This window comes from Mastomys coucha, unplaced genomic scaffold, assembly GCF_008632895.1.
Source record: "Mastomys coucha isolate ucsf_1 unplaced genomic scaffold, UCSF_Mcou_1 pScaffold18, whole genome shotgun sequence".
NCBI classification, from domain to species: domain Eukaryota; kingdom Metazoa; phylum Chordata; class Mammalia; order Rodentia; family Muridae; genus Mastomys; species Mastomys coucha.
In genome coordinates, this window is record NW_022196900.1 from 55,064,002 (window position 1) to 55,079,922 (window position 15,921).

Here is a 15,921-nt window from a genome sequence, read left to right on the forward strand (position 1 = left end):
AGCAGCAGCAGCAGCAACACCACCACCACCACCATCACCACCAGCACCAACAGCAGCAGCAGCAGCAGCAGCAGCACCACCACCACCATCACCACCACCACCACCACCAGCAGCAGCAGCAGCAGCAGCAGCAGCAGCACTAGCAGCAAACTTTTCACCTCTCCAGTCTCCTGCATCGAGGGATCAAAAATACTTCAGAGAATGATGTGACAACTAGTCTGTCCCGATTTGACAGTCCAGAGAAGCTCAGCATGGATGCTGATGAAAGTCAATCCCGTGTTAGTTTTCCTGTTGTTTTAGTCAGTATTTGTTGAGGGTAGCATGCAAGAGCATTGCAGGTCTCAGCATCTGCACTGTGGCTGCACCTTTGGTCCTTGTCTGCAATGTGCTTATGGACTGTGGAGAAAGTGATCCGTTGCTTACCGTCATTAGCAAAGGAGACTCAGAAAAACCAGTGTATTCTCTGAGACTTGCTGCAATAACTTCACATTTTATCTAAGTTGGGTTTATTTTCTGCTGTGGTCTTCAGTCATAAAGAGTCATTTCATGTTGACTTTTATTCTTTGCTTTCTGAGTGATGTTTTGCTCTTTAGAGACAACAAGAGGGGCATCTCACTTAATTTTTGTCTGTCTAAAGATGGCCTTTCCCTTCTACGTGAAACCATGGCTTTTCTAAAATTTGCATTTCATTTTTAGCATGTGAAGACAGTTTAAATCCAAAGCAGGAGCAGACACCCTCATCTAAAGCAATTTCCTCACTATTATTCTAATTTCCATGAAATTAGAAGTCCTGGGGAGATGAACTCAAATAGTCACCTATCTTGAGCATTGCCCTCAGCAATTTGACTCCTTTAAAGAATAAAAGATTCAAGGTTCTTAGTGTCTGCTATAAAAAAGCGAATGAAAGGACATAGTATAGTGTGAAGGCTAGCACTGCTTTGTAAAATTTTAATTCAAAAAAATTTCAAGGATTTCATACAAGAGTAGCTATTTAATTTATATTATTTCTGCTCCTTCCTCTCCTCTAACATCTTGTATGCCTCCCACTCTCTCTCAAATCCATAACCTCTTCTTTTTAGTTATTATTGTTACACATACACACACACACACACACACACACACACACACACACACACACACCCTGCTGAATTCATTTAGTGTACCTAGGGGTTATCACATGGAATTACATAACCTATGGGGGCTTATCCCGATACAAGACTGATTCAGCATCCTTAAGGAGCCATAAATTGCTTGTAGAACTTCATCTAGCAATGGAGCTTTTTGAGTTTTCTTCCATCCATGCTGGCGTGTCTAGACGTGTTGTCATTATAAGGGTCTTGTTTAGATGACTATTTTTGAGATTTCAAGGGTACAGCTTCCCTGTCATATATAGAAAGTGTCCCAGAAAACTTCCTGATCCTCTATCTCTTACATTTCTTTCTGCCTTCTTTTAAATAATGTTCCTTAGATGTTGGGGTTATGTAATATATGTATTGGTAGGTGAAATTATATTATAGATGTATCAGTTGGGGTTGGCATCTCATGGTTTGTTGTTCTCTGCATCTTGATGAGCTAGCTGTGTATTTCTGTAATAGTCTCCATCTGCTGCTGCTGTAAAAAAAAAAAAAAAAATCTCAGAACTACACTCATTTGTGGGTAGAGGGGTAAGTATTTAGAGTGCAATTAGAGACTGTGCTGGTTTAGTATTCTCGAGTATTCCTTATGTCTGAGCATTACTCTCCAACACTTTAAAGGAGTTATCAGATTAATGTCCCAGGAACCAAAGAGATGTGGGTCCTATTAGTATTTATGCCTTAGGTGGGGAAACTGAGGGTAGGCAATGGAACTAACTCCTTAGTCCTCTTGATGGAAGACAGGCCTGCCTGCCTAGCAGAGCTCATACTGTTATAAGCAAATGCATCCCCACTCATTGCAGCCCTGGTATTTTTCATAGGCTCTTCTGACTCATTTGGCTTACTGGTTTCCTGACTCATCACACTTAGGCGGGTCACATCCAGTGTATCTTAGGTGCTCTTTCGTGTCCTTGTCCTGCTCTCCTTTCCAGAGTGTTCTGCTTCTGTCACTGTCTTCCTTCTTTCCATATGCCTAAAGGGAAGCCTTGTCACAGACATTCACTAACTCTGTTCTGGCAAGCTTGTCAATGAGTGAGCATGGACGCAGCCAGTTGTTTTGGGGTCAATTGAAGTGGACTTCCTTTGCTAATATGAGTATTTATGAATTTAATTATACATTCTTTTGATTAGAAAATGCATCAGCAAGTAATAGCTGGACAAAAATCTCTACAACCCACATTATTCTAAAAGATTTGATAAATCTTTTATAAATCTTTGATAAATAAAATTAACTTGAGTTATTGTTAACTCATAACTGATATGAAGTATATAACATGTTTTCAAACAAAGTTATCATGATGCTAATGGGTATACTGAGCTTGATGTTGTCAAAGAATTACAAAAAGCATCTACAAAGTGTCCCACAACCTATCAGAATATAGGCTCAGCTTTTTTTTTTTTTCTTGACAACCTTCTACTCTTCAAAGGGTTGGTGGTTTCATTTTCTTCAAGCTCCTTAAAATGGTTCAGAAGTCTTGGCTAGCAAACACCTTTTTAAAAAAATCAATTTTCCAATAATTTAGACTGAATCAGACCCGTATAGCTACATTTCCCTTCAGGGGGCTATGCTTTCAAGATGATTAAAGTGAGGCAGCTGTATAGATCCTGAGGAAATGTGCTTGGAAATGTCCTGTGATTTGTTATGGACCCCAAAGCTTTGATAAAGTGAAACAGAACCCTAAAAAGATTCCCAGCTTTGTCATGGGCATGGCAATTGTGCAGGGATAGTGAATACCCATGCAGGCTACACTGGCTACACTCTCTACCCAGACTCAGACTTTTAGCTGGACGTGCTGGACGTGGGGCACTTTAAGGCCTTCATTTTCTTTTCTTTTCCTTTTCCTTTTCCTTTTTCTTTTTCTTTTTTTTTAATTTCTTTTTCTTTTCCTTTTTCTTTTTCTTTTTTTGTTTTTTTTTGAGACAGAGTTTCTTTGTGTAGCCCTGGCTGTCCTGGAACTCACTCTGTAGACCAGGCTGGTCTCTAACTCAGAAATCCGCCTGCCTCTGCCTCCCAAGTGCTGGGCTTTGCATGCACCACCACTGCCCAGCTAAGGCCTTGATTTTCTAGATTCCTCCACATCTGTGTTTTGGCCAGTGAGATATGTGCAAGCAGGTCTTCCAGGATTCTGTAAAAGGAGATATAACTGCTTTCTTTTCTCCTGTGGTCCTGAGTCAGGAGCTGAAGAGGCAATAGCTACTTGGAGTCAGGAAAGCAAAGGTCAGAACCCCCAGGGGGATAAGACACTAAGGTTCTTGGATGTCATTATACCACACTTAAATTCTCTGTGTCTGGACTTCCTTTGCACATATTTATATGTTTATTTCTTTTTTTTTATAAGGTACAAGTTTGTGGATTTGTAGCTGCTTTTTATACAAATAACCAGTAAAAATAGCAGCTCATCAGGTTTGGGGAAAAGAAGTAAGTAAGCATAGTACATTTAGTTGTTGTTGTCGAATAATTCTTATACCTCAACAGTGATCGCAGAAGTAATGGCTCAGCAACCTTATATGGCAGTCTTCTAAGGCACCATTATCCCCATTTTGTAGAATGTGCAACAGGGCCACAAAGAGGTTAAATCGATTGCCCAGGTTTACACATCCAAGTCAAGAGTTGAAGCCAGTGAGTCTACTCTGTAATTGCTACTTTGCCTTGTGAAGGCAGCTTGAGATTTCAAAAGGAGTTGGACTTAATCCCTAGCTTTTCTCCATGTATGTAGGCATGCTTGTCACTAAGCTTTGTCACTTGGTATTGTGAGTACTTTGAAAAGGCTAATACATTAAGTTCTTATTAGTTACCCCCGAGCTTCACAGTGTGCTAAACACACAGTGTGTGCTTGTTATACCCTGATCTAGAATAATGCTATAGACTGGTTGGTGAGACGGGAGCTGACACTTAGCAAAAGACAAGGAACAGTAAGAGGAAGTTGAGAACAGTCATGTTAGCAAGTCTGGAAAAGGGCATGATATTTGGCATTTGGCTAGGAACTAACAAATGCTTTAAAAAATGTAGTGATGGTTCATGATCAACTGCCTTGTAAGCAGAAGAATTATGTGTTGTAAGTCAAAAGGAGAGGTACTTTGGGGTCTGAAGGACGGAGGAAGACACTGAGTGCTGTTTCAGGGTGGTTGGGTAGTAAATGAAGGAGCCTTGAAGGTCTGATAAAGTGTGTGTGGTTGGTGTGGAACTTAGGCTCTCTCCTCTTATTCTTTCTCTACCCAAGGATTTGTTCATAAAATATGATTCAAGCGTTCATACTTCAGCTCCCACACAGGCATTCCCTGCTAGCCACTTTCCCATCTTCTCTTCCTAGCCAAGCTCTCCTCCTCCTGCACTTACATACAGTGACCCTATACAATGAGTAGACTCTAGTGCCATCCATATCCCACTCATATCACTAATCTCATATGACCCCATCAGCATAGGGTTTGATTCTATAGTCAGGTCATAGTGTGAAAATTCCACTAGCTAGAATTATCCTTGAAATATCATTGAGAACTAGCTGCACAGTGGAAACTGATAAACTATCTCCATTATATCCAGCACAGATAATCATTCTAACATAGACATAAATTATGTATGTGTCTATAGGTATATACATACATATGTATACATGCATGTATACATATATATGTGTGTGTGTGTGTGTGTGTGTGTGTGTATACATACATATTTTTAAATAGCTAGCCTATTTTGAAGTCTAGGTTCACTGAAAAAAAATCTAGACCTAGTGTAGCTTTCTAGGTTATGTACCCAAGAAGTGTCATGAACATGGACCATAATATGAATAATACTCTTTGAGATGTCACTTCCCACAGAACTATACACTATGGACCTATGGGGAATATGCAGCAAGTGGGAATAGAGTATGTGAAATGGAGGCTAACAGATTTGCAGCTCATTCCAGGACTGAACTTGGAGGATGCTGAAATCATGCATGTTATTCATATTCATATTGCTCCACAGCTCCTCCCTTATGTCTTCAGTGTGATGTTCCACTGAATTGGGGTGATGCATCGATGTGCAAACCACAGCTCTACTTCATATCTTGATATTCATCACATTTTGAGTTTTTCATTCATTGTTTGATGCTTCTTTCAGCCTATTTATTTCACTAGGGCTATGTCCCTCTTATGACTTGCTGGGTGCCAACACCTGGACAGTGTTCATCACATAGTCTTCCCAGGCATTTCCATGTCAACATTAATGTGGCTTTCCACTAGCTTGCTACCTTCAGGACATTACCAATCCTCTTTGATTTCTGTGGCAGCCTGCCAAGGCATATCTTGCAGCATGGTGGAGATGCAGCCTGCCTATACTGTTTCTTACAGATGATACCCAAGCCAAAACTGATCATTATCTAGACACTTGATAGCTCAGGACCATTTTGGCTAATTGCCATCTCATTAAAGTTGCATTTCCAGCAGCCCTCACTCTTAATGCCCTTTCTCAATGTTGGATACTATCGCAGCAACCACAACAGCAGAAGATTCTTGATTTTTTGTTTGTTTGTGTGTTGTTTGCCTTTTTGTTCTTTCAAAAAGTGAAAAAGTGGGGCCCAGTGAGGTGGCTTAAGGGGTTCAGGCCTTGCTATGCAAGCCTGATGACTTTTAAGTTTGATTCCAAGAAGCTAATGAAGGTAGAAACAGAGAACCCACTGCACAAAGTTGTCCTCTGCCCTCCACATGCACACGCTGCAGATAGTACACAACAATCATAAATACATTTTATTGAAAAATATATTAAGACAATATACTCTGAGAGTGCGTTCCCCCTCCCAGATCATCCCAATTTCTGCACCCACCCAACTCCATACCCTTTGTGTCTTGTTAATAAACAAACAGGCAGAAATCTCACCAAAATCCAAGAAACACACACATACACAAAACTCCCACAAAAACAAGGCCAGTTGAAGATGCTAACAGTTAAAGAATAATTAAAATAAAAGTTACATGCCATTTTCTATTGTTTTATAATTTCTATAATTCTACAGACTGTTTCTTTTTAAATTTAAAAGGAGTCTTACAGACACCTTTTTTTTTCTTCCCTGAGACAAGGTTTCTCTGTATAGCCCTGGCTGTCCTGGAACTCACTCTGTAACCCAGGCTGACATCGAACTCAGAAATCCGCCTGCCTCTGCCTCCCAAGTACTGGGATCAGTTTTGTGCGCCACCACTGCCTGGCCAAACAGATGCCTTTTTAAACACCTTTTTGCTTTAAAAACCCAGATCCCCTGGAACTGAAGTCCAGGATGTTGTAAGTTGCCATGTGGGTGTTAGACCCTGAGCCTGGGTCCTCTCCAAAGCAATAAGTACTCTTAGCTACCGTGCCATCTCTCCAGCCCTTCAGATGATTTATTCTGTTGAATCCCTGATATGGATTTCTTAAGCAAAAAGGTACATATACATAAACATACACACACACACACACACACACACACACACACACACGTTGTATAGTGTCAAATTTCTCTCCAGAAACCGATTAGTGAACTTATAAAGCAATAGAAAACAGCATGTAACTTTTATTTTAATTATTCTTTAACTTTATGTTAGCATACTTCAACTTTTTGTCTTGTCACATGTGTATTTTATTCCACGAGCTATCTGTATTCTTATATTTTTGGTTGTGAGCCTAGCCTTTTAATGGCTGGGCCATCTATCCAGCCCAGCTATTTGTATTCTTAAAAACATAAAAGTATATGATTAAATGTAAAAAAAAATTATTTAAGGATTATAATATAGCATATGAGAAAGTTACAAGAAATATACATCAAAATAAGAATGTTGGAATGTTGGTATTCTATTTCATATTAGGCTACATACAGGATTCACCATTGGGAACCACCATCTATTCCAGACTTATGAGGCTATAATGGGCACTTCCTATTTCTAGAGTCAAGAACCAACGACATCATTTTTCTGGAGTCTTATCTTTCTAAGCTCTGCAACTGTAAGGAACAACAGTATATTAAAATGATAAACATAAATACAATATTTACAATCCCACATTGTTGGGGAGCCAGTTACTCTACAAGTTTCGGCTTACCCACTGTTAGCTTGATACACTATTGCTCATTCATTTGTGGAAGGTATTATCTGGTCCTCATGCCAATACATGTCTTAGGACTTTCCCCGTTTCTGTGTAGTCCTGCTTTCTGTTTCTTGAGATTCCTCTGTGCATATTTAGATTTCTGCTCTGCAGCTGGTCATTTCCGGGTGGTCAGGTGATGAAAACGGGCCACTAACAAGCTGCTGAGGACTTGTCTACATACACAACACTATCACTTTTGACTCTGTAACTGATCCTGATGGCTTAGGAGGAGGGAAATTCTCTATACCATATTTGCTTCTCTTCATTAAATTTGAGTCTCAAAGCAAGCTTCTAGCCTGTGGTGTCCAGTTGCAAGGGTCTAAGCCTGGCTGCACAGGGAAAAAGATCTGATAGTGCATTAATTTTCCCTTTATATCCACTATCTAGAACCCTTCCATCTCTCCCTTTTCAGATGATAAATCACCACACTTTTAGCAGATAAAAGAAACCAGGCTAAAGATAGATCAAGCCATCACTGAGCCTTCCTTTTCTATTAAGCATGCTCATCTTCCTGATTCAGGCCTTCTTTACTCTTAACTTGTAGGTATAGCATTACCATGAAATCCTAAGCATTTCAGTGTTCTTCATGGCAAACCAAGTTTCATGGGATTCAGTTCTTTGGTATTAGTGAATCCACCACCAATCCTCACTGTGCTGGTCTAGCTTTCAAATGTTCTTGCTACTACTATTAGTTTGTCTCCTAACATAAGCTGAATGGGTTTGCCCTTTAGAGTAAAATCCAGAATATGTGCTAGCGTGGAAGTAGGGAAATTAGCCCTGTGCTATAATGGTAGGATATAATATGACACTGGAGTCATGGAAACTATAAAGCTGCTGCTCAGGGGGAGCAAATTAGAACTCAAAATTAGGATCCAACATAATGTTTCAAGGTACATAATCAGGGAATTGAGGGCAGTGACTCACAGACCTCATTTTTCCAGCCATGTTCTCTGCATCATTTATAGTAGCCAAAAGTTGAAGGCAGTCTATAGTTTGGAGATGGATAAACAGAAAGTGGTACAGAAATTCACTGAAGTACTATTCATCCTTCAAAAGCAAAGAAAGTGTGTAACATACTATAATATGGGTGAACCTTTGTACTAAGCGACATTATGTAAAATGATATATGTCAGACATAAAGGCAAAAATACTAGATGATTCCATTTAAAGAAAGTACTACTGTTGTTTCAGTGTATTCCCCCAATACTCATGAGTTGCTAGTCTAGTCCTCAGTTTTGTATGGTAATAGTATTTGGAGATGGAACCTGTAGAAAATAATGAGGATCTGATGAGGTCATGAGGGATGATGGGCCCTCTGCCATTTGAGTTTAATAAGAGGAGACCTGTACTAACAAGCTTGCTTTGTCTTACATTTTGATACCTCTTAAAATTCCAACACCATAGTCTCAACCTTTTAGCTTCTACAACTATGTGATACATAAGCTATCATCCTTTATTTGTAGATTCCCAGTCTGTAGCCTTCAGCACAAAAACCATACTAAGACTATTGTCTTAGCAGTGTTAGTCAGCTTTCCGTCACTATAACAAATATTGGAAATAGCCATCTTACCAAGAAGAAAGGTTTCTTTTGTCTCCTAGTCTGCAATGGGCCCATGGCAGGGCAAGGCAGTACAAGGCAACTGAGAACACTTGGCAGAGGAAAGATGCTTCCCTCCTAGATGAGAAGCAGAAAAGAAGAAGGGATTCTCTAGCCTTCTCAGTGATCTGCTGCCAATGGCCTAAAGACTGCCCAGTAGACAGTGTCTGCCCTGGGTCCTAACCACCTTCCCATAGTTTGTTGCCTTATCAAGAGACAGTCTCCAAGACATAGGCCTTCAGAAGACACTTAAGATCCAAACTGTAGTGCTTGAATAGGTCAGTTTATAGAGATACAAAGTAAAGGGAAGATTGTGAGGGGCTGGGGAAGTGGGAGGTGCTCCTGGTGTTTGGTGAACATCATGAACATCACTTCAGTTTTACTAGGTAAATGTGTCCTGGAGTTAGATGGAGGTGGTGGTTTGCCCAACAGTGTGAGTGTACTTCAGACCAGTGGACCAGACTCAAAAGTTAAGATGGTAAATTTACATTATGTGTATCTTAGCACTGTTTTTTAAAGTAAATAAATAATTCCTTTTTAATTGCGCTTTGATTTTCTCTGAGAAGACAGAGATTAATAGTTGTATTCAATCTATCACTTAAACTGTAAGTCTATTACTTCTTACCTGGTAGTTGAAGAGACAGAACCTTTTAGTAGTTAAATAACACTCTGGTCACAGAAATAGTCACTAGCAGGTAAGAACGTCATCAAATCTGAGTGAAGGCTGAGACTCTCAGCCTCCTACCTCCTAGATAGACTCATTCCTTCATAGCCAATGAGTATTCAACAGGTCCCATCTTCTACCACTCTTGCAGATAGCAATGAGAAGGGCAGCTAAGGTTGTAATGCTGTGGTGGACAGCCTGGACAGTATGCAAAGACAAACAGTGGCCAATACTGGATCAGAATAAAGCTGTTTGGAACATGGGTGGGATATCTTTTCTAAGGAAGAGACTCTTGTATTGAGGCACCATTGTGAAGACTGAGCAGTGTTACATGTCAGCAAGAATGTTCCTCACATAAAGTTCCTTTATGGTACACATAAAGGAACCTGACTGATATGTTTGAACCATTTTAGCATAATGTGATGGTAGAAGGCCATAGAAGACCTAAGAATGTAGACCCATGTGGCCTGGAGAAAACCAGTGTTCTCTGAATATAACCAGAAGCCACCATGGTGGTTTATAGAAGAGAAATTATGATCCCACTTTTAACATCCAGTTGACTTTCCCCTTGTAGACATCAGAAATACATGATTAAATACTGTTGTTCACAAGGAAAATTATAGCCTGGTGAATAATGGAAGGCAGACACCATCATTACAATATAGCAGTATATCATACAGTGCACACTTCAGAACCAGTTGTGACTGTAGGGGAAAACAAAAGTCCATGGTCAGACATTTGAGACTGGGGAGTTCCTATCCTTGTTTTCTTAGTCTGTCATTGTACACCAGCTCTCTCAGAACTGCATGGTGCTCTTGAAATATATCTAACTTTCAGCCTCTTATTTCTTTCTCTGTTTCATTTACACTAAGAGCTGCTTTCCATCAACACATAAATGTGTTTTTTTAACTAGCGTGCAAAATATTTTGGCAAGTGTTAAATTCAGGCATGTATTTATATGGTTAGACGTGGCTCAGGGTGTGGGGCAGGTGGGCAGATAGGACAACCTTCCAGGAGATGGTGATCTCCATGCTGCCTCCTAGTGGATGTGGAGAAGGTAGCCATATGAAGGAGGAAGGAAAGGCATAGAGAGAGAAGAGCTTTGAGACCGGGATATGGAAAAGAACAAGGCCCATTCATCAAACCTAGGCAAGTAGGTATGCAAGCTTCCAGCAGGAAAAGAAAGGGAAATTACTGACGTCTATGTTTTCATCTTAGTCTTATCAGTTTAAGGAAAGGAAGGAGAGTGTTGTATGGCTCTGAGTTGGAAGTTTTCTAGGAACTGCTGTCTCTGCTGTCCGTAAAGCCCGGTTCTCTGCCTTGTCTGCATAACTGGCTCAGGTGTCTTTCTGTGTCTCTCTTCTTTGATTCCTTTGACACTCTGAGAAGCCCTTTCTAGGAAGGTCAGGCAGAGCCCTAGCTGTATGATTCTCCTGTATCAGTTGGCTTTGTTTTCCTGAACGTTGGTTGGTCTTAATATACACAGTTCTGCTAACACAGCACGACTATTTTTGTCTTCTTATTGTTTCAGAATATTCTCATACGGTTACTCCACTTTCTCCTGCATTTTGTTCTAGACTCATTTAGATAGGACTTTTGCATAATTAGAGGCCATCCTATTTTTCTGTGAACTGGTATGCTCATGCTTAGCAGAACTCAGGGAACCAGAGCTCCTCAGACTCCAGCTGAAGTTCCCGTGTGGGAAGAGAGGGTAACAGACTCCTTGGCATGCCCCTTCCTGCTTTGTGTCATTGTCACTGGATGACTAATGAAAGAACCTCTTCCTACCCACAGTGCCAAGGGTTTTCTGTTCTTTTCAGTTTTCTAAAAAGTATGCCATTAATTATTTTAGCAATGAAGGGAAGGAGGACAGAGAGTTGCTAGCTTCAAGTCTCTTGATTGGTCAGGAAGAGGCCATCATTTACATGGAGGTTACAGGTGCAAGGCTCACATAACCCCACACAGTTCCCTCAACTGTTCTAAATGCTGAAATGTATTTCTGGGAATCCTTGCTTACTTTGTTTGATTTTGTAGGCTCCTTTGAAAGCATAGATCCTACAGGCCCACTTCATCACTGCTGATGAGAAATCAGAAAGGAGGTACAGTGATTTATGGTTTCTATAACTAGCAGGGGTCTTTGTGCATTAGAACCAGCTGGAACACTGGTTCAATTGGCTAGGGCCTCTAGCTCAGAGTTTTGTTTCAGTGGTTGAGGGTTGGGCCCAAGCAAGTGTATTTCTTAAACATTTTAAATGATCCTTGGTCATGGCAGGAATGGAGTTGTGACACTTGCTGTTACCTCACTGGCCCACTAGAGCAGATGAAAAACGAGGAGCTAAGATAATGAGAATAGGAGCTCTGGGAAAGGGTTACTGCCATCCCTTCCTTCTCCTTCTGCCCATTCCTGCCCCCTTTCTTCTTCCCCCTTTGCCCATGAAATTTGTTTTGGTTGTTCCCAAATATTTTTGCTGTTATTCTTATTAGATGATAGGAAGATAGATATATTGGAGTAGGATGTGGGCTCAGTTAGCTGGCATCAGTTCCTGGTTTTACTACTTACCAAGCACTTTCTCTATATGAAGAACTGAGCTGCTAATGGCTGCCTTTTGGGTTCTATTAACCTGTACTTCATTTATTTTCTCCCTTTCTACTCACCCTATCAGGTCCAAAGGCTTCATTCTTCATTTTTTTAATTATTTATTTTATGTGGATAAATGTTTTACCTACGTGTATGTATATCAATGTATACATGCTTGCCTGGCACCTGAGGAAGCCAGAAAAAGGTGCCAGATTCCCCCATCAGACTTATGAAAGACTCCTTGATGCTCCTGTTTACACAGAGGAGGGCAGATATAGACCATCCAAATTCCCGTTCTTTATCTTACAAATGATTCATTAAACTGATTGTTGTCACAAATCAATTAGAGCAAAATGTGTTTGAGCTAAATGGTAAGATTCTGTCCTTAACCTGCATGCTGAACTCTGCCTCTTCCTGAGCTGAACCAGCTCATGACTCTTCCAGCAGGGTTTTGTGCTAATCACAGCTCCCTAAGAGGTATGGGGAGTGTGTGTTCCAGAGGCAGGGGTGAGTGAGAGTGTGTCAAGAAAGAAGGGGACTCATTATAAGAAATTATCTTACCCAATTCTGGAAGCTAGAGAATCCCTGGAGTTTCTGGTTTAGGGCCCACACTGAAAAGTCTGAGGAACAAGAGGACCCAGGTTACAGTTTCAGTATAGGGTCAGCAGACTCAGGTGAGGCACAGGAAGAGCAGTGCCTCAGGTCCAGAGGTGTGAAAACTGCTGAGGAGTTGGAAGGCCACCAGGCAGGAAGTGTAGCCTTCCTCTGGGAAGTATAAACCTCCTCAGGTCTTCACTGAGTAGTTGGATGAGCCTGTTTACACCTCAGGTGTGAACATAAGACTCACCCCAAAAGCACCTCACAGAAATACTCACAATATTTTTCGATCAAATTTCTAGAAACAGGAGGCCAAGTAGTATCAAATCATTCTCACTAGCCAACCATACAACTCTCTCCCCCAATCTCTTAGCCTTGTTTAATTCCTCTCTGTGTGGGTCAGCTTTCTACCCCACAGAAAACACACCTAAGGCAAACCAAAAGAAGAAAGATTTCATCTGGCTCACAGTTTCAGAGAGGACAGTCCATGGTTGCTTGACTGCTAAGGCTTTGGGCCTTAAAGCATTGTGGTCTGGGGTGTGTGGTATAACACAGCTGCTAACTTAGGATGTCAAGAGAGAGGGAAAGGGACCATTATTGCCTTTATATCCATACCTAGATAGCCTAACTTCCTTCTATTGGGCAACAACTAGGAAATATTACATCACTTCCTGACAGCATCAGAGACTTGTGACTAAGTATATGAGTCTTTGAAGGTCATTGAAGATCTAAATCATAGTATTTTTTTTTTTGCCTGACCTTGGGATTTGCAGATTTTTAATGGTCAGACTAATCCCTTTCCCCTACAGTATACTTTGAAATAAGGCTAAGTCTGGATTGCTTTGAAACAGAAAAAGAAAAGTTAAGTATTCAGTTCTAAGACATGGTTAAATCATATGACATATCTTATGTTCTCCCCTCTGTGTGTATGTGTATATGTGTGTGTTATATGTATATTTTTATATGGTATGTTAGCACATATATTTGCACATACACATGTATAAAACAGTAGTCTTCAACAATGTCTTCACAATCTCCAGCTTACTTTCTGAGACAGGGTCTCTGCTGAACTGAACCTGGAGCTCACCAATCAGCTGGACTGGCTGGCAAGGAAGCCCCAAAGCTCTCCTGTTCTCTGTTAAGAAGTACCAAAATTATAGATGCGTGCACTTTTACTCCTAGTTTGTTTGTTTGGTTTTTTTAAATCTGGATGTTGATGATTAAACTCCTCTTGATGATTGCCCAGAAATCACTTTACTAAGTCATCTCCATAACATCATGATACATTCACTAATAGAAAATATAATACTCATTGATGGGGAAAGACATCTGTTGAGCTTACAACACAGACTTTAAGGTTGTATAAACATACTAACTCTGCTACAAGGAATTGAATAAGGCATATCTTAATATTATGGAAGAGCATCATGTGATACTTTCTCAAATTTTATTACTGGTTATCTCTGGGAAAGGGAAATGTAAAGAGACTGCATTTTCTTATTTTACTCCTTGCATTTGTATTTTCTCTAATAAAGTCTTAACTACCTTCAACTTCATGTTCTCCATATTTATCTTTTAAAAGTCAGCTCTGTTGTTTATGCTAGGGCTTGGTGGACTACTCCTATGGGTGTCCCACTTTGAGTACCTCCGAGAGGATATGCAATCCAAATGCCATCTCTGGAAACAACCCCAAAAGGTGACCCTTAGTTCCCTTCTCCTCCCTTTCCTTTATTTTCCCTCCTCTAGCTTTTTGGAAGAGTAAAGCCTGTAGGAGTATAGAGCTGGTTCTTGCTGTGGTCAAGCACTGTGGTCAGTGCTTCCTCTGGGGGCCCCTTCTTGTGTCCTGGGTAAATGGACATGGTGATTAGGGACTCATTTTTGGGCTTTGAGCTAATTATCTTTTATCACTTTCACTAAAATCTGTTCAATTTCCTAGATACTCTATCCAAAGAATAAGACTTTTAAAACAAAGAAATTAGATTTATAAAGTTTGAGCTTTCCATTTTTTATCAGTTGATCATTTTCCCCAAAATTTGTATGTTACCCCCACCTCAGGTAACCCAGGGATGTACAGTTTAAGTGCTGTAAAGTTACAGCATGATTTCAGAATCTCCTTTTATTCAAATCCCATGAATTCACAGATTTGACTCCAATATTTTGATTAAATGCCAACTTGGCCAACTCTCCCTCTATATTGGAGGGAGGATACTCTTTAACCCAAATTACCTTCTTTATTCTCCAGGTAGATGGTCTGATGCCACAGGTCAGGTTCTAGAATCAAACCTCAGAATATTAGTCCACGAATCTGGATCCTTGGAATGTAAGAACAAATGCCTACATCAGTCAGCCTCTGGGCATTTCCTTCTCTACTTGAGGCAGAGCAGAATTGCTATGAGGCTCTAGACCCTTTTATTTCAGGGCAAAAGAATCCTGGTTGCTGGAGGAAAAGTTAGGAAGCCATGTTTATAGTCTCTTTCTTCATATAATTGAGATATTTCTGAATTCTGATGAAATCTAGTATACAGACAAACAAACAAACAAACAAAAAGAAAGAAAAACCTATTGTTCTGTCACAAGAAGTAAACAATGCCCAGTGTGGTGCTCTTATTTTTATGTTCAATGTTTATTTACAGCCTGGCTCTTGAAACATGGTAGCTGTTACATTCAAGTAAATTCTGGAACAGCAGCTTCTCTCTGTGCCCTGTGTGCTCTGCGTCCCCTAGACTTATCCATCCGTCTGTCCTCTGTTTAAGGAGATCACACCTAAACCCTGTTGTCTCACAAACATTGCTTCTGTGCTGTTGGGTTTTACCAACTAGACTTGACTGAAGAGAGACACCTTGTTGTGTTCTTTTCATCATCTGTCCAGTAAAACGGTTGGTTGTCAGGACAATGCCATAGAAAATAGGTCATTGTTAACCACATGAATTCTTTAAACAAACTTGACAAGGGAAAATTCCAGCATACGCTCCATATAAAGGTTAAAGAAACGGAAATGTTTCAGATACACCCTTCCCCTTACTGGCCATTTCTCTGTAAAATCTGTAAGAATGCTAGTAAATGCACACACACACACACACACACACACACACACACACACACACACCACCTTCTCTTCAGCACTATCTGCATTCTTGATGGAGAACCTGTGGGATGCACAGGTACTTTGGTCCTCTGTAGTCTCGGTACCAGACACAAGAAGCATCCAAGCACTGTAGGGACTGTGCTCTTGCATCTTGATAATGGCCTTTATAGATGGAT

At 40.4% G+C, this 15,921-nt stretch overlaps 1 protein-coding gene and 1 long non-coding RNA gene across 7 annotated transcripts in view; one reads left to right on the forward strand and one right to left on the reverse strand.

Moving 5' to 3' along the window:
• The window catches only part of Fggy (FGGY carbohydrate kinase domain containing), a 373,036-nt gene that overhangs the window by 160,260 nt on the left and 196,855 nt on the right, over positions 1–15,921 (forward strand). The gene's annotated exons all lie outside the window — the stretch shown is intronic.
• Positions 1,472–13,228, reverse strand: LOC116096249. The gene is made up of 2 exons (XR_004120917.1): positions 13,128–13,228; positions 1,472–1,611 (listed from the first exon to the last, which is right to left on the reverse strand). It is a non-coding gene; the product is annotated as an uncharacterized LOC116096249 (long non-coding RNA).